The following is a 24192-nucleotide window of genomic DNA, read 5'->3' as shown; positions in this document are numbered from 1 at the left end:
TAATCTATCAAGACTAGAAAGTAAACTGGTAATTTAAGAGATACTGTGTGGTACAAGTAGGTGGCAGCATTGTTCCCTGGATCTTTCTGCACATTTTCCTACATGCCATGAAAGTATTTTGCTAATCTGTGTTACAGGACAATACATAAATTAGTTATTTCTCCCACTGTCTTTTGATAACATTGCATATATATGATAGCCAAACACATGCATCAATCGCTGTTTTAATTGCACAGGATTTCTTTGAAAAATCATAACTTTTCTCCATAGTAGAGACATTATGTATATGAGGAAAAATAACTTTAAGTTTCACAAATTGTGTATTAACACCCACAATTGAAAGACATTTTTGCTTGTGGGCATATACTTAGGTTTTTCCCACAGGGTTGCCATTCTTTCAGTCCACAGCTTTCTCCATGACCATTTCTGAGCTTCCCATCTGTGAGAGGGGAAAAAGAATCTTGATAGCACTCCTGTGCCCTCTGCAATATACAAACATGAATATAAAAACACAAACTCACAAGCAAGAACATCAAAGGAAGATATCTCAGCATACAGCCATCACTTTCAAACAAAAGGTGCATGTAGCTTGAATTGGGTCATTGCCCTAGAGCTTTTCAACTTTTGTCAGGATTTCTTTTTCAATAGTCTGCCCGTTAGCCATCTCCCTCAGCAATCAGATAACTCTTGGTATTAGCACGAGGAAGGAGTATAGGTACATAGCCAACGTCAGAAAATTAGGATAGCGCTAGGATTGGCACTGATTTGAATCAACTTGAACTGATAAAAAATGGCAGCTGCAGCTGTCGGCACAGTGAGGTGAAGATGGGGATTTCGGGGACAGGTCTTTTGCCAATTCATATTAAATCTACAATTACAAGGTGCCTGTAATCTTACTAAAACCCAAAACACGTAACTCCATTTTCTATTGAGGTAGGTAAACCTCAACCACTTACCAAACTACTTGTATGAATGTGACAAATCACAAATGGTTATGCAGTTCAAAACTGCTTGAGCAGTGTTCTTTCTGCTGGGCTTGCAACGGGCACTGGACATTCCCATACAGCCTAATGGCAAGAATGGGGTGGAAGGGTCCTGCTTACTCCTGCAGCAGACTTCCTGGTCTGTACTGCCAACAGAGTGGGCTGTGGGTTCTACGTGGTGGGTACAATCTGCCTGCTCCTAGTATGGAAAGTAAAGTGCCCACATATGTGTTAGCTGCATGTTTCAAAAGATTTTTTGCTTTGTTCTTACATGCAGCACATAAATGAAAAATGAGATCTGAATTCAAACAAGAAGGAGACAGATATTACTTTAATGCAGAAGAGGTACAAATAATTTGTAGTACTAAAAACATGTAGCAGACAATTAATTGACCACTAGGGGGGATCATAGGAGTGGAGAAGGACTTGAATGTACTACATGATAAATTCTTTCACAGAAGCTTGCCTGTGTGCGATGTTGTATTGTATGAGCACAGTTCAGAACTTATTGAGAAAAGACAGCACTTTGTGTGTATTTAAGTTAATATAAGCAGCTTATATTGAGTTTTTAAAACAGACCAATAACAGGTTTAATTGTTGCAATGAAGGAACTTCTTTACACAGGTATTTTTTCATCAGTTTAAATTAGTATAGGATAAACCTGTTCAGCTTCCACCATCAGCAAATGAAGTAGATGTGAATGATGTGATAATAACTTCACCGAACCTGATAAGTACAAGAATCCTGCCCATCAATTTACAGGCTACCCTACTGAAATTGAAGTTGATACCCTATCATAAGCATTTGATTTAGAAATCACCCTTCTAACATCTTCCAGACCAAACCAAGCCCCCTGAAGTAGTGACATTAAAGTTTTCAATCCAAAGTTAATTCCTTCAAGAAACTATGCACAGTGATAAGTTCTGCAGAATTCAAAACTCAATTTCTTGACAATGGACTGCTCTCAAACTACTTTTCCGGGCACATCTCTCTCCACAGGTGGTGGGGGAGAGATCAGAACCAGGCAGTCATCAATACCGTGCACAACGGCTGGAACATACATCTTGACTAAGAAGATGGTGAATTTCCATTGTCCTGGAGTTGGAGTAAAATTAATAAGGCACAGTCTAGCTCTGTGATGTTACAGACTCATGTGCACATAGTTGAAGTTACTGAAATTTTTGCCATTTACTTTAGAAGTAATAGGTGTGGGACCTAAATATTTCAGTGAGATGTGCTGGTACCTTTTAGCATCACTAAATAAATATAAGTAATTTGCTTCTGTTTTGTTTCTAGTAGCATATTACGAGAAATATTATGACTATTGAAAGAACCTAGACTTCTATTGCTTAAATGGAGTCTCACATTGAATATATTAATACACGACAATATAGATCGTTTAATACAGACAATACAGGCATTGAACATAAGCAGATTTACAAAAGGGAAAGCTGAGTGACTTGTGGAATTACCATCAACTTTCACCTCTGTCAGGGGACTCAGTTTAATTGTCTTCTCACTACCAAGATAGTAATTACACTGTGAGGACTAATTACTTCTGAAGTTTCTTGTTTTGTTTTGTTTTGTTTTGTTTGTTTATTTGTTTGTTTTTAAGAGAAAGTGAGAAGATAATTTAGCCGGTAGGTGCCCAGTGAAGATGTCTTTGCAGAAGAGGCTGCAGAGTACTGGTCATAATTTTGTAGACACCATTCCATTATGAATGAGATTGAAGGCACAAACTAGTGCAACACATTAAGTGAGCAAAAAAAGACAGACCTGCAGTAAGTCTGGCCCCTGCTACAGCAAATGTTCAGCCTGGCAGGACAAAGCAATGAATATTCCAAGTTCATATTTCTCATTCTTTTAAAAATAAACTGTGCCCGTTTTGCTCTTCAGACCATATGGCATGAATCATTTCAGTGAAGCATTCATCACATCATGATTTACACTGACATTATTTCTTAGAAGTTAAGTGGTGGGGTTTCACTGTGAGGAGCTTTATGTATTAAAGCCATTCTCTGTTGTCTTTCACTTGTTTCACTGAAAGGTAACTTAATCTCAGCTCAAAACTGGAGTTACTGAAGTGAAAAAGCAAGCAGAAAGTGTTCCTGCTTTTAGGTTTTCTGTTTGAAAATTGATTTCCTTATAAATGTACACAAGCTTTTTATTTTAAGTTTTTATACTCATGTATGATGTAGGCATAGGTACTTGATTGCTATTTATTCTGTTTTCATTTTAAAAAGTACAACAGAGGTAAGTCTTATAACAGTTCTTATGCCAATGCAAATTTAATTAGAAAATGCTGAATATTTAAGTGGCAAAGAAGGTATGTGACCAGGGGTGTCAGTTATCTGAGAGGGATTCTCTGATGTCAGAAACCTGCTACTGAGTCCCGACAAGCTGTGTCAGTAACACTGGAAGGCTGCAGAGTTCTCTAGGAAAGTGTGTGTATGAGGTACACACTGTTCACAGCAGCTGTGCTGCATCCACAGGGAAACTGGGTATACAGATTTGCAGTCCCTTCTTTCAGCTCATAACTTTTTTATCATTACCTGTTTATTTATTCCATGGATTTGCCATGGAATTACATGAATTTTCTGTGTTTTTTTCCCTTCTTAGCTTCTTCCTGATGAGAAATCGGGAAGAACTTCTGCATATAGTAAGATAAAATTATTTCTCTGCTAGTCCTTTGCCTCGTGTGACCTTTGTAAATCACTTAACACCCTGTGATTCAGGTGTAAAACCAGTGTTATCTGAGTAGTAAAGATGGTAGACCAGAACTTAATACATTTAAGAAATAATAATAATAATTATTATTATACTATCCCTAACTGATAAAATGTAAAGTCTCAGAATATCTATCTTAATTAAAATAAAAGATAGGAAACAGAATATTGTTAAATGAAGGGGATAGATTACTTCTTAAAAAAACCCAAGCCAAAACATCTTCAGGTGGCAAATTTTGGGTCTTGAATGTAAAGCTGAGACTTTCAGAGTATGAGACATCCATTCCACTGGGGCTTGACTCACAAGTCATACTTCACAATTTATAGCAAAACTGGATTCTTAACATATTGGAATAAAGATTTTTAACAAGCTTCCATCTGTTAAACCATCAAGTTGGCTTGGTCTGATCATGCTTGCTGTTTTAATAAATAGCCAGCATAATTTTTCAAACCACAGCCTTCAAATTAGCTTGGAGCATTTGAACTCCACTAGTTGTGGTCAGTCCTGAAAGATTGACGTTGCTTGTACGTTTGGAGCAGCCCAGACCACAGGGAGGGCCCAACCTCCCGTCCCCGTGGCTTGGAAGAAAGGCATACCAGTGCCATTTAGGAAGGGTGGGCTGAGAAGTGACCTCAGGGATAGCCACTTCCTTGACTAATGGTATTGCAAATGAGACATAATTGGTCTCAAACAGGAAGGGAGTAAACCACTAAAGTCGGAGTGCAACTCCCTGTCTGGAAGGTGTGTTTGCCACAGCAAAAAAAAAAAAAAAAAAAAAAAAAAAAAAAAAAAAAAAAAAAAAAAAAAAATAAAAAAAAAAGCTTCTTTGTTAGCATGGGAAAATGAACTGAGGGCATATTTGTCTTTTTGTTGTGTTATTCTTTTTCAACAGCACAAATGAAAATGTCAAAAAAGAAGTGTGCATGGAATGAAAGTTTTGCTTTTCCCTCTCCAAAGTAAGACACGCTTCTGATGTAAAGGCTTCAGTAGTGCTATACAAGCAGTTTTCAGGGAGGCCAGTAATGGAAAGGCTTCAACAACCAAGATTAGAATCCAGTGTTTTGCATTCACTGCCAGAAATTCCCTCCTAGGAAGGGAATTAAGGTACAAATCAAAGTGTGACGTGAATGTAAATTGAGATAAACTTGTGATAATGAAACTGAACACAGGCTACTCACTTCTGTGTGTTTAACTTGGAAAGTAAATAATGATGTATCAATAATGAGTACTTTGTGATAATCATGTTTTGAGGGAAAAATCAACAAACAGCCCCCTACCTTACCTATCTAACACATTTATCCTAGCACTCGCTAGTGCCAAATTACCTTTCCTGTATAATCACTGTATGTGAGAATAGAGAGAATTAGTTCAATATCTTAAATGGTTTTCTCTGAACAACAGGCATTAAATTAATAATCTGCTGTATGTATGCTCATTGAAAATGAAAACTGCTAGAGTTTGTGGATAAGAATCTGAAAAGGAGCAACAGGAGTCTGTGAGAAGGAGGGAGAAGGAACATTTATAATATATATATTTTTTGATAATTTTATATATTAGTATTAAAGGTTAAAGCAAAGCATCAGTAAAGTTAAAATAAATGTTTGTGGTCCAGAGTAAAGCATTCAAGAAGCCATCAAAAAGAATTCATAATGGAGAGGTGATTTAAAAAAAAGGATTAAAAAATGGCTAAATATTAACAGCTAAAAAGATACACTAGCAAGAAAGCCTGTGCATGCTTGCATTATGTCCCATTCCTCTCAAGCCCTGAGTGATAGAAGTATCCAAAATAGGAAGTGATTTGGATGCTAACCAAGTTAAACCTATACCGTGAAAGGTTTTCTTATGAGACTATAGGAATAAATGAATTGTGCAGACTTTTGTCTCTTCTCCATCTTCTCCATTTCTACATCCATGCTCGTCAGTTTCTCATGCATGCTTTCATGGAGTGTTTGATCCAGACTTTTTCTCCTCTCCTTCTCAATCTTGTCCTTGTCCCAGTTCCCCTCATGAACTTCAAGAGACTGCAAAGCACAGGAAGTGCTAAGGATTCAGTGAAATGGTTTCTTATATAATCTGATCTGTGTGAAGCAGCTGGGATGACATGGCTGAAATAATAAAAAAATGAGTAATTAAAGGGGCATGAAGCATTTGAGCCCAAATTATTGAAATCTGACAGCACTGGAAGCAAACAAAATGTCTTATGTGGGCCTCAATGCATGCAGTTTTCCTCTCATGGAAAATCTAGTACAAGCTCGCATACATGCACACATTTATACATATACATATATATAAGAGCAAGGCCCTAACTTATATTTCAGATTGGGGTGAGGTTTCAGTTCTTAGGCTTTCTCTTTCAAAATGATTCACCTATCTACTGCTTTTGTGAAAAGTTCTTAGCATAATTCCATTGGATTCTCCTGTAAAAAAAAAAAGGTATTTTTAGAAAGCTTATTTTGCTTTGCCTTGAACTGTAGGCCTTTTTTTTTTTTTAATAGTAACTTTTTGGTTTTCTTTCACCCCTTTCACCCCCTCTGTTGCTATTCCTTGAGAACTGTGGGTGGCCGATGAAGCAGTGAGCATCACATGATGTCACTTAGCAACCTGATGTTCATAAATAGCAACAATCATTTTCTAATGGCTATTTTTCCCCATCAGGAAAAATGTTTAGATCCAGTCTATTCTGACAGTGCCAAATTCTTCTCCTGACCTTCCAGTACATTTATTGCTTTTTCTTTCCTTTTGGAGATCCAATATGACATGATAGTATCATGGCTGATGCTATTAGAATGCTTCTAATATATTTCTGAGCTTACTAGTTACACATAATGACAGTAATTTTTAGCACACAGCTCTTTAAGAACAGTGTCCTCTCCCTTTTCCCAAATGCCTGCATTGCATAAATCTCAGATGCTCTCAAAATACTGTTTGTGAAATGAAATCAGAAGGGTCATCCACAAGTGTTTTTTCTATATTTTAAATGCCTCTGGGCAATGCTCAGGAAGCTCGAAACTTTTTCAGTTCTTTCAGAAAGAATCTGGCAGGATTTGTGTGTATCCTCTTAATATTAGTATAATTGTTTGAAATAAAATACAGCTTTGCTGTAAAGGACTGTCTTTTGTCAAGTTTTTGCAAATAATTTATCTTCATTTGAGTATTAAGACAGAACTCAAAAGATAAGATTATAAACTACGAAAAGTAGAATTGTGCAAGCCTTTGAAAAGGATCTTGCAAAAAATCACTTAAGAAATATAGCAAAATTATGCAACCACCTAAGCCCTGCTTGTCCCCAAGATCTCTATCTGAGAGCATAGAAAGAAAATCAACCCCAAATCCTGTCTGTGCAGCATCAGTTCCCCTCTCCCTAACCATATGGCTGCCCCTCAAAGAGTTGGGGGCTCTGTAGCTGAGAAGGGGGAGTAATGTGGGTGAAACCACGACACTGTCATCGTTTGTGCGTGACCACTTCCACAAATCCTGCAGCTATTCAGTATATGCTCTTCTCCCTCTCACTATTTGCATTGCTAATTCATATACCAAGTAAGTAGTGGCTGAACTACATGGATAGCAAAAAGTGTCTGTTTTTCTTGCACCTTTTGGTTTTTTTATTTGATTTTTTAAAAAAAACTTAATATACCACAGAACAGAGAAGTAAGGAAGATTTGACTTCATTTCTATTTCCAAGACATCTTTGCCATTCATACCTTTTTTCTGTGGAGCTGCATTTTAATTCCATAAAACTAGGGCGGATAAGATCTTCTTCTGATAAGAACATTTATCCAGAGAGCTCTATAGTGCTCTCACATAGCTGTGCTATCTCATATCAGCAAACTTTGCTATCTGAGCCACTTTAGGCACAGCAGCTCATACCTGGAGGGTGACAGAAATAAAATTGCTACAAGCAGTCTTGAAATGTTAACTTCAATGTGTCTGGTGGAAGCCAGAAGAATAGGAACTGTGAAATACACCACTTCCTCTTGTTGGGGGAAGTGAGGACAGAGGGACCTAATCAACAGCTTTCACTCTACTAAAACCTTTAAACTCAGCTTAACAGGAGAGGCAGATAAAGTGATCCATGTAATATATTTCTACAATTTCTTCTTGCAAGCGAGTAAAGTTAAGACTAGTGTTACAAAAGATGAATTCATCCAAGCTGGGATTTTATGTAAGTTCTGAAGACTGCAAAAATGAATGAGAGATTATGGCCTCTCCAAGTGCATGCTTTGTTCCCTGCCAATGCAAGAATGTTGTTTTGTTTTGGTTTAATTCATACTTTTATTTCTATATACATGATGGGATTACTCACAGAAATTGTCACATTCAGGACGTGCTGGGTGGAGACATAAGCAGAGCAAGTCCTTAGCCTGATTACTTCCCAACATATTTTTATTTGCCTTACAATCCTTTTACACGTTACAGTGTAAATTAGAGCTGGAAAACATAGCTAAATAGAAGACAGATGTAGCAAAACTAAAATCTGAAACAGTTACGAGCTTCAATGAAGATGAGTTAGGAATATTCCTTGCCCTTTGTATGTCAGTAGATGGTGCTCTGTTTATATATGCAGACACAATGTATGTGCACAGAATGGCTTTATAGACAGTGATTATTATGTAGCCTCCTCTTGGTGCAATGGAAAGGATTTCTGGGGAGAAAAAGTATATTAAATTCAAGCTATTCATAATTTTAGTTATTTTTACTTGAAAATATACGTTTTGCCCCTTATTTTCTTTCTAACTCCTCTTTCAGTTCATGTTGGTTCAAAGAGGGGTTTTGATTCAGTAGATCCTTCTGGCTTCTGCAGCAGCATATCAGGTTGCAAATAAAAACAAACTAGTGATTAAGTTTGCTTCACAACTTAACTGATTTTCATCATAAAACCCATACACACAGCTATATGTTGCTCCATATAAAGATCCATTTCAGTCCTTAACTGAGAATGATGTTCTTTAACAGTGTCTCAAAACCCCCATTGTAGCAATAAACTTACTTTTAATACATTTTATGTTAGCTCTTGATGCTAATCTTAACCAATTATCATTTTCCTTATTTGTTCTGAACATTAGGGGACACCTATAACATATTTGTATTAAGAATACTCTTGTTGGAGCTTTTGCTCATCCTTATTTTATTTTTTTTTTTTAAATACAAACACCCATTCAGATGCCAAACTACCTAGAAGTTTTCCAATCATAAACGTGAAAAAAAAATTAGGTAGTGTTGAGACATGACCAAACTTTGAGGTATGATGTTTCCTATTTGCTTAACTAAATGAAGAGTCAGCATCTTGCAGGACAGGAAGCTTTTTGTTTGGGACCAGTTAGAAATCACAGCATGTATAAGTATGTAAGATGTCAATGGCCCACTATGGTGTCAATGGAAAAGTTCCTTTAAGACAAATTGAGTACACCTTGTAGCACTCAAGGATCATTTCACCACTCCTTTCTCACACAGGGTTGGTGCTCCTTGCTGTCAGTTTAAACATAAATATAAAATAAAGGTAGTGAAAAAGTATTTTTAGATGGAAAAAAGTGGTTTTAGTTGGTGATTCCACTGAGACACTACTTTGCCTCAAGAAGAAGAATAGGGTGGACAGAAGGGAGGAATCAGGACAACATGTTGGAGCAGTTTCCAGGCCAGTTTTCAGCTCTGTCCATATTCTTGCAGACAAGTTAATGGAGTTGCTCAAATCTTCCTCTGGGTTTTGCATGCTACCAGCTGTAATGCATGCTGTGATGTAAGCATCCAGCCTATATTCTACAAAGCATGAAAAAAGACTGAGAAGTCAAAGGCTGAAGCTTGTAAGACTGATTGATCTGAGCAAGAGGTAGCTTAGTTATCCAGTGGGAAATATCAAGGGGCATGCAAGGGTCTGTGTTGCTGTTGTTCTGAGTAACAGTGACATTTAGTTTTTAATCCCTAAAAATACAGGGTTGAAGGTGGTATACTTCAACTCACTATTTCTGCATTTTATTTGTGGGAGATACAAATTCCTACCTCTACTGTGTAGCCTTTGGTCACACCCCTCAGGTCACACCTCTTCAACAACTCCCCAGAGCCTTCTGTCAACCCCCACCCTGGCTGCTGTCCCAACATCATTTCCCCAATCCCATCCCTCCATGGCCTCCCAATTTCACCCCCATCACATCCCTATCCCCATATCACTAGGATGTCTGAGGCTTTCTCATGCAAGCCACCTTCTTAAAGATTGTCAATTATTAATAAATTGGTTTCACAGAGAAATTTCTAGAACTGAGTCCTCCCCCACCCAGCTGCATGCCTTGAAAATGTGCCTTTTTGATACAGCAGATATGTGTTTTATAGAAAGCAAACTGCACTAGAGAAATTTGTCAGAGTACCCAGTGGATGGAACAATCACCTAAGAACAATTCCAACAGCACTGATGGGGCCCAAGCCTGGGACCCACAGCCTTAGAAGGTTACTCAGACAGGCTGAACTATTGGGACTACCTCACATGCCCTTCTTACTGGAGAATTTTAGGTTATAAATCAAGACTCATATATAAAATATTATGAGGAACCTCTGTTTTGTGAATCCTGGCAGAGCCCCAGAGCTGCCAAGCAACCTGCTGTTTGATACGATTGCAACTTGATGCACCTGTAGGTCTGGCCAATAGATAACATGAAGTCACACATGAAACATTAGGTATTGAATGATTTCAGGTGCTTTTGACTGCTGAGTAGATAAGGAACTGAATGTATCTCTAAGTGTCTACAGAGACACTTGAGGAAAAAAATTCTTGCTCTGAATTTTAGCTCACAATCCCTGGTGAGACTCACTTGGCTGTCCATGAAAAGAGAATACCTCCTGGAATTATTGTAAAGGAAACCACTTGGTAAGATTCAGAAGTGTATGGGAAGTATAGCTGTGCAGAAAGTGAGGCAGGTTAGTGTGTTTGATAGAATAAGACACTTTCTTAAAATATAGATTTCAGGAAAAGAAAATACATTTTCAATCAAAAATGTTTTTTTCCTAGATCCTATAACTGTAGTAAACATTTATGAAGAAATGACCGACTTGAAGAAATGACTAAAGATTAACAGCTTTAGTTTTATATCCTAGCAGCCAAAGCAGTTTCTCACTTTGTGGAATTCATCCAGGCTTCTACTCTCTAACTTTAGTGACTTACCCCAGATTTAAACCAGTGTAAGCAAGGGCAAGTTAAAAATACTTGTGCCACAATTGGCCTTGGAAAATACATTTCTCCATGATAGACATTAAACTGACTGCTGAGGCAGACAGCATGTCTTGCCCATAATAATTTTGTATTTGCTTCTTTTCCTCAGTCCTTAAAATGAGTTCATGACTTCATAACTCTAAGAGTAAATACATTGTATAATGAATACACTTTTTATTCAATATTTGGAGGAAATTAAAGTAAATGTTGTAAGTAATAATACTGCATGGAAAAAGCAATGATAATTATCTGATGAGGGAGTTAATATGAAGGGCACTTAGTTAATCTTGTGGTCTGAAGTAAATAGCAGACAACCAAGTAAACCTAATTAACATCAAAACAAAGAGCATTAGCCCACCAGTTCTTAGCTAATTTCTTATTTTCTTCAGAATACCATTACATGAAAAGGTTAGGGCTTATATATTCAGTTAAACCTAGTTCCATAAATGGATGGTCATGCTTTAGTCAAAGTTGACCCAGACTCTCAATCTGCATTCATGCAAGCAGGCCTTGCTCACACAGACAGACCTCAGAGTTCTGCCTATCGACATTTCCACCGCATTATTCTGGTACCTGAGCACTGCACAAGGAGAGGGGCATTAGTGAGGAAAAAGACAAACCACACAACCATTGCAATAATTATGTTATCAAATTTCAGTGTGGACACATAAATGAGAGCAACCGTGCTGAAGCATCAGCACCTGGGAAAAGCTCCCAAGAACAAGTACATTTTCTTTGGATTATATATTTGGTTTTGGGGGAAGGATTTCTGACATTTTCTTTGGTGCTTTATAAAGTGAATATCCATTATGTATCATTAAATTTAATTTCTGGTCATTCTGCTGGTTGCTTCTACTGTTCATTAATCCTGGAGGATTCTACATCACTTTTAGATAGTCTTTCCATGAATAGTCTTTCCACTGTTGCTAAACATTATGAGTGTATTTTGGATGTCACATGGGTCATTTCTTCATACATTTATACACAGAGACTTGGACAGAATAACAGGGAACAAACAATAAAAAACCTTTTTAAAACTGGTTATTTTTACAAATTAACTTAAAATTGAGTGAATGGGACTCAGAAGGGGTTTTAAAAAGCAAATATTTCTTTTTATCTACATGAGCCATTTGAGGTGAACTAAGTTTTGTCTCTCAGATGAAGAGGAATACCATCTTAAAATATCTACCAGTATGATGAACTAGCATATTTTTCCTAGGGAAAAGAGTAATAAAGCATTTTTTTTTCCTGTTTATGCAGTCCATATATGTTGTCCAAGAATAAGCAGTTCACTTATTTCATTATCTTGACTGTTGAAAGGTAAAACCACTAAAATAGGGTGCCAGCCCTGAATCTTTGTCCCTCTGTAGTCCTGACCGGGCAGGTGGCCATCCCTAAGAAGAGTCAGTAGGGATTTTGCCATGTATATTAGGGGTGACTGGGAAGGCACACAGAATAGGAATTGTCCATCTGCTGGAAATCTCTGTTATGTTGATCCGTAGAAATGCTCAATTTTACCTAAGCATCTTCACCTACTACAGGAAGAAGGGAATAGAAGAAGACTGGAATAGAGAACAGCTTTTCTACTTTACATGTAGGATTTGTGCAGAATATTGTGTGCTTTGTCCATGATTCATGAATTTCAATGAGCATTAGCTATAAACTGCAGAATTTTTTTTTGTTTTGTACAGATGTCACTACGATAGAGTTTTATTAACCTTTCTATGCATTTTGTATGGTTTTACTTTGTTAACAGTATTGCCCTTTTCCTGTTGCCTTTCATGTTTGTTTTTTCTTATTTAATCCTAATGACAAAGCGGTGTCTAATTAGATTTGTAAAAAAATTACCCAAATATTAGTCTTTATTGAGAATTAATAGAATAGAGAACTCACTGTTAAGAAATAAAGCAAGTTAAGAGGGGATACGTGCACGTAGTAAAGAGGTGTCATGGAATGACAGGAAAAGGGCAGCAACTTTAAATTAAGAAAGGAAAATGATGTAATAATGATTAAACCACAAAACAGAACTCCAACACAGTGAATGAGCAATAAAAATAAGGTAATAAAAAGGAGTACTGAACTAGCTCATGAGACATGTTATTACAGTGAACATTATGCTAGCACTGTTTATTTTGCTTAGCATTATGGACACCTTCAAGGTTGCTATGACAAATGTGTGTGAGTGTTTAACGGAAAATGAACATTTTTTTTTTTTTTTAGCTAAGAAGGCATCCACCAGTTCTCTGCCTACTCAATTTCCTAAATTACGTGCCACATAAATTTAACTTTATTGGCACTGGACAAATGTTAACATTAACCACTTACTGGTTAAAACAATCTTCAAAATATTCAGTGTGTTTCTCTGTTGACATTCCTCAACCCATAAATTGTAATCCATGCAGTTTTGCTTGAAAAAAGTATTCACTCAAATTGTAAAGCACAATAACAGCACCTAAATAAGAAGTTCTACTAGCTAAAAAGATAAAATTAATATATACAGCTTCTACTAGATTTAAGGGAAATTATTTTTTTTCATAACTGGCCTTTGAATGACTTTTTCATGGCATTGAAAGAGTCTTATTCATTAAGTGACACTTAAATTTATGCAAGCTTGTTACAGCACAGGGAGTAAGGGAGGAAAAACTCAACAGGGTTTCTCCATGTGACTTACACAAACATTATCAATGTGGTTCATTCACTGAGCCAATGACAAACTCAGAGGTCTGTTACTAGCTGGAATAGATGTACTGGACCAAACAAAGAGGGAAAGTGGAACTGGGACAACCCCAGTCTGAAAGTGAGCTAAAAATAGATCACAACAAGGTCATTGGAACCCAACACACAGGAGGGTCACACATTGACAGTGCTGTTCTCCAGGTTGTAATACACTTTATAAAGATTAAACCAGGTATTTGGGATCTTTGGTGACATAGGAAGCAGATGAGGTGTTCCCACTTGGCCTGTCAGGATGTGTAAGGAGAGTTGTAGGTGGCTAGATTATCCTTGCAGCATTTGAAGCTGTGCAGGTACTGGTTGATAATGTAATTAAATAATGAAAACACTAAACGGTGAGTGGGGTCACAAAAGCTATGAGGCAAGATGAAAAGATGCTGTAAAAAGGTGAATAGAAGACCAGGGAGCCCAACTAATCAGATCTCAGCATTTCAATAGAAATGGATCAATTTCCTTTCTTGGGACCTTGAGCTGAAGGTACTCTGCCCTCTAACCTGATAACTAAAGAATTTTATGATATTATTGATGGAAACCTTGTTATACGTTTTTTCTTTCCTGAAACATTGTTTAGGACATGCTTTTTTTACCCTTTTTTTTCTGTTTGTTTCTATAGGATGACTGGAAGAAAACTGTCATGATTTGTACATCATCACTGAGGTGACTGATGAAATGTAACACTGTCACTACCAGCCTAACAAAAAGCATCAGGTGGCTTCAAGTCACAGCACAGGGGGCAAATAAAAACCTAAACTTGCTGCTCAAGAAATACTGTATGTAAGTAAACAAGTGACTGAGAACAAGAGGAAAAAAAAAAAAAAACAAACCCAGAACACTTTTCTGGGATGTACTTGGTGATGGAAGAGAAGTATAATCTCCTGGCTGTGGAGATTTTGCCTGAGATACCACAATCTTTTTCAACACCAGAGTGGATATTTTTGCCATTCTGTGGGACATGTTGTGGTTCACTCAGCTCTGCCCAGCTGAAAAGAAACTCTTCACTATGCCTCTGCAGAGTGTTGCATGAGATATTTGCATTGGTAGAAGAGCTGAAATGGTTGTGTTTGAGTTAAACACGAATAGAACTAATGCAGGGGTTGGGAAAGGCTGAATACCACACTGCTAAGGTAAACTCCATCTCAGCTGTCTCATTCTGGTCAGTTAATGGCTTGAAAAAATGGAAGCAACCTTATACAGCTGATGCTTACTTAGCATCATCCCATACTAATTTATCTGGATCTATTTCACCTGAAGAAGACTGTTAATAAGCCACCGTAACACACTGTCTACATGTCACCTAGCAGACTGATTAACTGCTGCTTGCTCACAGACATACCTAATGGACATAGGCCTTCAGCAAGCTTAAGTTTTTGGAAACACAAGTGCACAAGACTGTGCACTCAGCAATTCTTTGCATTCACCACATTGTATATGAGCCCAGTTACTTTTTTTAAGCAATTTTACATCCTGAATGGATAATATGTATGGCCACTATAAGTTGCTATATTCCAATATATAATTGATCTGGAGGATGCTATCAAAAAAACCCCAACCTGTTTGGGAAAGACTTGCAGTTTTGAATTGGCATCACAAATTACTGTTGACTGTGATCCAACAGTTCAGTATCATAAACAGAGAAAGGTAAGAAATTAATTTATCAGATTTTGTGCTGATACATGATGACATGGCAGACTTTTGAATAACTCTGCATTCTAGCTGAGTCCACTGACACTAAGAAGCACCAGTTGATACTGACCTTCTCTTGACCAGTTTTCTCCACTTTTGTAAAAAATCAAGATGAATGAACAGACAGTCTTTCACAATCCTCTTTAAACTGTCACTGTAGATGTGTTACTGACAAATTACTTACTGTCCAAAAAGGGAGGCAAAGAACTCACTGAAAAATTACATTAGCGTGTTGTTACCAACCATATCTCAGAAGTTGCTTAAAGTCTGGTGACTATCCAAGCATATCAGCAACTGATAATATTACTGCAAGTAGAGTTGATCTTCAAAGTCAAAAATAGAGTTAAGCCCTAACTACACCATGTAGTGGAAATAGAAAAAAATAAATCATTGCAACACGGACTGCAGCTGATTAAGTGCCATCTGATCATCCATGTAAATGTGCAATCTGAAATTCTCCTTGGGCTGCATCACAGATGCCAAAGTTCCACCAAATCCAGGCAGTGTGTTCACCAAATGCTCTGACAGCCAAGACTTTTATCTCAAGTGATGTTGCGATAGTATGTCAGTTGCTCTGTTTTTGCAGACATGAATCGTTAATGATGTCAACCTTTCCTAAATGATCTTCGCAACACATAGGAGCAGTTCCATTTAAATGTTCTTATAGCCAGTTACCACACACACAGTTTCAAACTGAGCACACCCGAAGACCTTTTCTACAATATAATCATTGATTACATGAGGTGAGATTTTTCACACATGCAAAATTTTCAGAAGGAAAATAATCCCTGAAGAGGTCCACACACATAGCAGGACCTAGTCTGTCCATTTACAAATCTGTATCACTTCCGCATCTTTAACTAACAGCCTAATAAGGAAGCCTACATTTGTTATAGGTCATTTGTGGAAAAACAATAGAAACAAAAATCATCACTCATTTTGTACATGCTACTCATGAATTGAAGAGCAAGCCCAGATGGTGTTCTGTTCACGTGTACAAAAAAATCTTGACTGTATTGCCTGCTCTGTGAAGAGGAAGGCTTCTACATCATCCTCAGAAGATTAAAAGTATATTTTCAAGTGCAAGTACTCAGGAAAAGAGTGAAAAATAAGCAAATCAAGGGACTTGAAATAAGCAGTTGTCCAGCGCAAGCAGCTTTGCACTCAAGATGTAACTGAAGCCTAAACCCCAGGGCTATGGTTAAAGATAACTTCTATCTCATACATCCTCTAGCCAAATAGAAATACCTGCACTGGGCAAAGCACATTGTAAATGTTAGTTTGGAAGATCTGAAACTATTCTATGTCATCTAGAAATATATAGGTCAGCTGGTTGAGTCCGTTTTCTAAATTCTTCTGAGTAATAGTAACTGTCCTAACAAACTGTTACAATACAGATCTGCTAACATTCTCACCCTTCTTTTCCCACCTTGCTGGAAAGAGCATTTTTAGGGGTTTTTTTTGGTTAATTTTGGGGTAAAAAACTTCTACTTTCCTTACACTACTGTAAAGCCTCATGGCAGCATTTACCAAAAAATGAGATTAATAAATATTGGAGGACTAAACTATCAGTGGTCAGAACTGCTCCCACACTCATAAATGTGAGTTGGTTCAGAGGTGTCAGGCTGAACAAATGAGGACTGAGGGGAGAGCAAAGACAGGACTGGTCTAAAAGGAAGAGATACTTCAGACAATAATAGAACATTTTTTGGAAAGACTGGTAGATTAATGGAGAGAAAAGCTACAGAGAGCATTAAATCATCAAGGATAGTGCAGGAAGGACTTGAGTCATGATCAGCATGTTACTGAGTAAGCTGATGAGCCAGACTTACCACTTCAGTGCTGGCTGGAGGTAAACTAGAAGGATCCATGGGCAACAAGACACCCAACAAGCAAATGATGCAGTTCAGGTACTTTTGAATTTTCCAGAAACACAAAAAGGGGCAAAGTTTTTAGAATATTTCATAATTTTAAACTTCATGAGAGAGAAACAGGACTAAGAAATGTGAACTGTCAATTATACAGTTAAAATCTACGCTAGTATTCACTTGAGACAAATGTCTGTCTAAAAATGGGATGGATGTTTGTGTGCAGTAATATTACTTCCATTTTTTAGTAGAGGCATGAAGGAGAATGACTCAGTCTCCTCAAGTCCCCACCCATCCTTTGGCTCTGGCTACTAAGAACAGTTTAAATTTTGTAGTAGGTACAGGGTCCCAGAGCCTGTGACTAGCTGCTAACTATGCCTGTGTTAACACACCCACGTCCAGTCTCACTGTGTTGCTGCTGCTTCAGTCTGAGCAGGTGCGTGTGCCTTCCAAATTAACTCTGCTCAGACACTTTTGCCTGGCTTTGCTCAGGCCTCAGGTTCCAGCCAGGTTTTAGAGATGCTTTTAAGATAGACTGCTAATCTGGAAAAGGTTTGGAGGCCCTGATTTTTTTTTTTTTTTTTTTTTTTTTTTTTTTTTTTTTTTTTTTTTTTTTTTTTTTTTTTTTTTTGGAAAATAATCTATCTTGAAATTAGTAAGCAACTCTGGGAAAACATTTTTCATGCCAAAAGGGCATGTGAAGCAGCTGATCAGTACTTATGCAAACACCTGTGCATATTTTTAAGCTTACTAACAGTTGGAATAGCTTTCCCCCTCACCTCAATACCATGTTAATACCTATTCCTTATATTAAAAAGCCTTTGTTCATGAAATATATTCATATTTTAATAATTCTAACAGTGAAAAACACTGAGTTATAATGATGACATGACTAAAATGACAGTCTCGGTAACTTGAAAATTCAAGCATTAACAGTAGTATTTGCCTCCAAATTAGAGACCAGATTTAGCACGCACAAAATTATATCACTTATTTTGAAACTGCTCTGTTGCTTCAAAAATTTTAGGTTTCTTGAAAAACAAAGCCAGAGAATTGCTGATGCAGTAACTGAGTTCTGGAGATCACCTAGTCCAACCTTCCCTCCCCAAAACAGGGTCAGTTTGAGCAGATTGAGTTCTGAACATCTCCAAGAATGGAGACTCATCCTCCTCTCTGATTAACGAGCTCCAAACGCACTAAAGCCTTCTGGATACTCCTTCACAACTATAACTTACATAAGTTTACTCTGTTAATGTAGCTAACAAAGAGATGTCTATGCAAGTCTGCCACAAGCTAGAATTACTCACAACTCCAGATACCACCACCATTTTAGAACGCAGCATTAACTGAAATGTCTGGAGAGCAGTCAACCTTCAATATCAATCAATTAGCTGTTCATCTGTGCAAATCCTAGACATGCATTATTTACAAAGAGAAATGTTCTGTACTATCACTTGGTGGATTTCTGAGACAGTGCCTATTATGGAAGAGCCAGGACCTGGATTGTATCAGACATGATCACAAAAATGCTGAGATAGAAGGGACCCACAAGGATCATTAAGTCCAACCCTAAGCCCTGCGCAGGACCATCCCCAAGAATCACAGCGTGTGCCTGAGAGGATCATTCAGATGTTTCTTGAACTCTATCAGTCTTAGCGCCATGACCACTTCCCTGGGGAGCCTGTTCCAGTGCCCAACCACTATCTGGATGAAGGACTTTTTCCTAAAATCGAACTTAAATGTCTCCAGATACAACTTCAGGCCAGTCCCTTGGGTCCTGTCACTGATCCATAGGGCAGATCAGTGTCTGCCCCTCCTCTTCCCCTCAAAAGAAAGCTGTAGACTTCAATGAGGTCTCACCTCAATCTCCTCCAGGCTGAACAGAACAAGTGACCTCAGCCGCTCCTCATACGGCTTCCCCTCAAGGCCCTTCACCATCTTCATTTACATCCTTTGGACACTCTTAAATAGCTTAATGTCTTATGTTGCAGTGCCCAAAACTGCACACAATATTCAAGGTGAGGCCACACCAGTGCAGAGCAGAGTAGAACAATCCCCTCCCTTGACCAGCTGGTGATGCTTTGCCTGATGCCCCCCGGACACAGTTGGCTCTCCTGGCTGCCAGAGCACTGCTGACTCATATTCAACTTGCTGTCAACAAGGACCCCCAGGTTCCTTTCTGTGGCACAACTTTCCAGTTTCTCATCCCTCAGTCTGTACATACATCTGGGGTTGCCCCATCCCAGGTGCAGAATTCAGCACTTTCCCTTGTTGAACTTCCTGTGGTTGGTGATTGCCCAGCCCTCTAATCATTCAGGTACACAATAAGACTCAAAGGCCCTGGGGAAGTCAAAAGGTGCACAGCTTTATTCAGAATGTTTGAAATCTCCTGTAAGTACTGCATCGCATAACTCATTCCAAAGAGGTTAATTTTGTGAACAGGGCCCAGATGATGCTCCTCTTCCTCTGCCCTCCCTCTCCATTCTCATGATTCCACACACAAAATTTAACCTCTCTCCCACAGCATACCTCTTCAGCTTGTGAGCATCACCATTCTCATTTCTCATATCTCCACTAATTTCCAGTTTTTTTAAGAACTGAAGACCACCACACCTAAATAAGAAGGAACAGTCATTTCAGTATTCTCATAACAAAAGCAGCCCTGAAAGAAAAAGAGCTCTCTTCTTCATAAAGAGCATTTTTAACACTTAGTTGTAACATCATGGAAAACAAGAAGGGTGGATCCTGCCCAGCTAGTGCCTCAACCATTCGTAGCACTGTTGAAGGCCAGTGGTGACAACTGTCCCGAACTAATTTGTTCCATCATGTTAGTTTCAACATAGTTTCAACAGTTAACATTATTTAACTGTATTACTGATGTGATTGTTAGGACACAAGAGCAAACCAAGAATTGTTTAGAGCTTCACGGTTTGGTTTCACACCTCCCCTTGGAAAGAGTCACCCAAAAATGTTCTGCAGAGTTCAGCCCATTACTTGTCTTGTAGACAGCTAAATGCAAATAGGCAAGAGACAAATGTAAACATAGGCAAAACCACATCAGACTTGGAAACCATTTCTTTGGATTGGTCAGTTTGTGGCTGCATGCCCACAGAACAGGGAAAATGTCTCAGCATTACCATATTCAAGAGTGACGCAATATTTTAAACCTTTTGGCCCTTGCAATACAACTTCTAAATACTGTTTATAATGGGCACTTGGTAATCAGCAGCTATCATCATCAGATGTACACACAGCCTGTAAAAACCCTATAGGCTGGCAGAGAAAGCTGAAGAAGACTTCAGACAACACAGAAGGAAAAAGGGAATGAATTATGGGAAAAACATAGGAAAGATCAAGTCACTATAACACTTCCCTCAAAGGCAATATAATGCAAAAATGGAAAAGCACCTAAGCACTCTGGTAGGCACAAAGAGGCAGCCAGCTCCAGCAAAGGGACAGTGATAACTAATGACAGCAGTAATATGTTTTCACAACCCTTTTTTACTTCAGAAAAAATAGTCTCATATCCTCACTTTGAAAAAAATGGTTCACTACACTACTTGCTGTTTATACGGGATACAAAACGGCAAGGTACCTACATGGATGGCTAGGAGATCTCAAAATAACTGTAAATGGATTTGTATCCTACAAATGTAGTACTGAAAGGAGAGTTCATACAGGAATGGCTTGGCAAGTTGCCATATTGGAGTAGGGGAGATTAGCCCATAACTTAAGGCCAGTTTTGCATGCAATAGGAAGTTTAATCATCTTAACAGGCTTTCTTACAGCTAATTGTAGCACTGATAAGAGAAACAGATTTGATTGATCATTAGTGTATCTATGTTTAGAGGTAACTCCTTTGCTTTCAAAGAGAAGAACTGGCTGGATGGCTAGGCCCAGAGAGTGGTGGTGAACGGGGCTGCATCCAGTTGACAGCCGATCACCCAGGGATCAGTGTTGGGCCCAGTTCTATTCAATATCTTTACTGATGATCTGGATGAGAGGATTGAGTGCACCATTAGCAAATTTGCAGATGACACCAAGTTGGGAGGGAGTGTTGATCAGTTGGAAGGCAGGAGGGCTCTTCAGAGGGACCTGGACAAGCTGGAGAGATGGGCTGATTCCAAGGGCATGAGGTTCAACAAGGCCAAGTGCCGGGTTCTGCACTTTGGCCACAACAACCCCCTGCAGCGCTACAGGCTGGAGAGCAGCCAGGCAGAAAGGGATCTGGGGGTGCTGATTGACAGGAAGCTGAACATGAGCCAGCAGTGTGCCCAGGTGGCCAAGGCCAGTGGCATCCTGGCCTGGATCAGGAACGGTGTGGCCAGCAGGATGAGGGAAGTGATCCTTCCCCTGTACTCTGTGTTGGTGAGGCCACCCCCGGAGTGCTGTGTCCAGTTCTGGGCCCCTCAGTTCAGGAAGGACATTGAGGTGCTGGAGCGGGTCCAGAGAAGAGCAACCAGGCTGGTGAAGGGACTTGAACACAAGTCCTGTGAGGAGAGGCTGAGGGAGCTGGGGTTGTTAGTCTGGAGGAGGCTCAGGGGTGACCTCATCACTCTCTACAACTACCTGAAAGGAGGTTGTAGCCAGGTGGAGGTTGGTCTCTTCTCGCAGGCAACCAGCAGTAGGACAAGAGGGCACGGGCTTAAGCTCTGCCAGGGGAGGTTTAGGTTGGATATTAGGAAGAAATTTCTTACAGAGAGAGTAATCAGACATTGGAATGGGCTGCCCAGGAAGGTGGTGGATCCACCGTTCCTGGAGATTTTTAAGATGAGACTGGTTGTGGCACTTAGTGCCATGGTCTAGTAACCACGGTGGTGCTGATTCAAGGATTGGACTTGATGATCACAGAGGTCTTTTCCAACACGGTTGATTCTATGAAACTTATTACTGATTCCACTGATTACGGTTCTACAATCACAACACTCCCAGTATTTTGCATTGTTTGAAAGCTCATTAACATCTGCATATTGTCCGTCATGGTGAAATCAGGACTATCTCATAGTGAGGTTGCACATTGTCATGGAAAGCAGCTACATCTGTCTTTCTATAAAATCTCCATTTTTAGACAGCAGATCATACTGCAACAGTTTTCATTTAGAAGTTGCTTCATTATTTACTTACCAGGGTAGGAACTAAAGGGAGCTTTCCTGGTCATGTTTTTTTTTTTCCTCTCCATCTATCCTGCCACCAAACACTGAGTTTTTTGGTCACCTTACTTATTAGTCAAAAATATATTACTCAAAACCAGAATGCAGAAGATGTTTTTGTTGAAGGTTTAAAAAAAAAACCAAACAAAACCCCAAACAGTAAATGCCAAACATGAAGTAATTGTTTCTGTGCGTTACCTCCAACTGACATAAATAATCACACATTGCTAAAACCCCTTTGGTGAGTACTGAGATGTGCCTGAAATCTGCCAAACCAGCACTTAAATGAAATCACAATTCACCTGAGAAGCTTATTCTGTCAGTCATTATTTTCTGTATTCTCAAACTTCTCCAATCAGGGCATGGATATATCAGAGATACAGGCTTCTGAAGAATGGACTTATCTCTTTTTTTCTTTCCCTTCTAAGTAAAACTAAATATTGTTATTGATTCACACTGTACATTACTCAAAGCATAATCTAGTCAAATCCCATTGTGTGTGCACACACACGCTCTCCAGCCTCAATTCTAAGGTATAAAACGGGGTATTATTTTTTTACATTATTTACTTGCTATGTCTGTTTCTAAGCTATTAAATTAGAACTCAGTGTTCTCAAATGATGGAAGTGATGATACAATCCTACAAACTGAAGTCTTTCTGTTCTGGTACAGGAGCACATATCAATCCATGGCAGTAAGCTAAAAGGTTCAAGAAACAGTGATGCTACATACTGAGTATTAACTGCTTAACGACAAAGACTAACTGGTATACTTTTATGAATTCTTTTTAGAAACTGGCGACCAGGTCTGTGATCTACAGACTGTAGTCTGTGGATTAACTTCAGTTTTTCCATTTAGTTTATGAGCTCCAGCAGCTGAGTTTGATGTAGCTGGAAAGAAAAAAGAACAAGGAAAAGAAACAAAAAAAATAAACAAATGAGAAAAAAAGAGAAGAACGAGAAAAAAGAACACAATGAGAAGAGCTCCTCACCTATCCCTTCTTCCTGTTCAAAACCACAAGACTGCATTATCCCTAACATTAAAGTGGATTTGGCTGAGTTGTAACATCAGGTTTTTAATTTGTATGAAACCACGTTTAATGCTGAGCCCAATTTCTCATATATGGTTTTCATGTATTCTATAATTTTCTCTATTAACCCCTCACCTTATTAGTCACTCAATTCATTTGTCTGCTTTATTTCTCTGGTAGAGCTGCATTTTCAAATCATCAATTAAAAGCTCAAGTATCAATAGTTAATAGTCCATGTAATGATTACACCTGGCAATAATAAAATTCTTCAAGTTAGCAACTTATCAAATGAACAGTGAGAATTACTCTATTAGCTGTAACCAATAATAAAACATTTGCAAAACCCAGAGGAAAATACATTTCAATTTAGAATAATCCATCCTAAAACCTGACCACTGAGCTTTCAAATTAGAGTCTCACAGATTTCTACTTTTTCATTTTTCTTCATGGAATAATTAGTTTTGCTTTGTTTTCTGGTGCATATCTCATTCTTTAACTTACACAAAGCTTAGTATTATATTCAGAGATACACATTTTTGTTGTGGGGCCAAATGGGACCTTAAATATATACACGGTTTATATAAAGAAATCTTGACCCCCATAGCATGATGTCAAGGACAATACTGCTGTAGATAAAAAGCAAGCTGGTATCAGCATATTTTTCTTTAAAACATTATAGCAACTCTTAAAAGTGGTTCTTACGATGGAAGATGCTGGAGCTTGAAAGTAATACTTGTATTTACTTCTTTTTGTTCTGTTCTTGAGCTGCAACGTTTTATTTCATATGCACTGTTCAGACTAATCCCAGCACAGAATGGAAAAA

At 38.4% G+C, this 24192-nt stretch overlaps 1 long non-coding RNA gene across 1 annotated transcript; it reads right to left on the bottom strand.

Moving 5' to 3' along the window:
- Nucleotides 1-331: 331 nt before the first annotated feature.
- LOC114055319 lies at nucleotides 332-24090 on the bottom strand. Its single transcript, XR_003570707.1, has 3 exons — nucleotides 24072-24090; nucleotides 5586-5815; nucleotides 332-439 (listed from the first exon to the last, which is right to left on the bottom strand). It is a non-coding gene; the product is annotated as an uncharacterized LOC114055319 (long non-coding RNA).
- Between the last annotated feature and the right edge of the window lie 102 nt (nucleotides 24091-24192).

The sequence above is a fragment of the Empidonax traillii genome, unplaced genomic scaffold (genome assembly GCF_003031625.1).
Source record: "Empidonax traillii isolate 1590-97213 ecotype Southwest subspecies unplaced genomic scaffold, ASM303162v1 scaffold53:size2875158, whole genome shotgun sequence".
In the NCBI taxonomy this organism is placed as follows: domain Eukaryota; kingdom Metazoa; phylum Chordata; class Aves; order Passeriformes; family Tyrannidae; genus Empidonax; species Empidonax traillii.
This window is presented reverse-complemented; position numbering and strand designations above follow the sequence as displayed.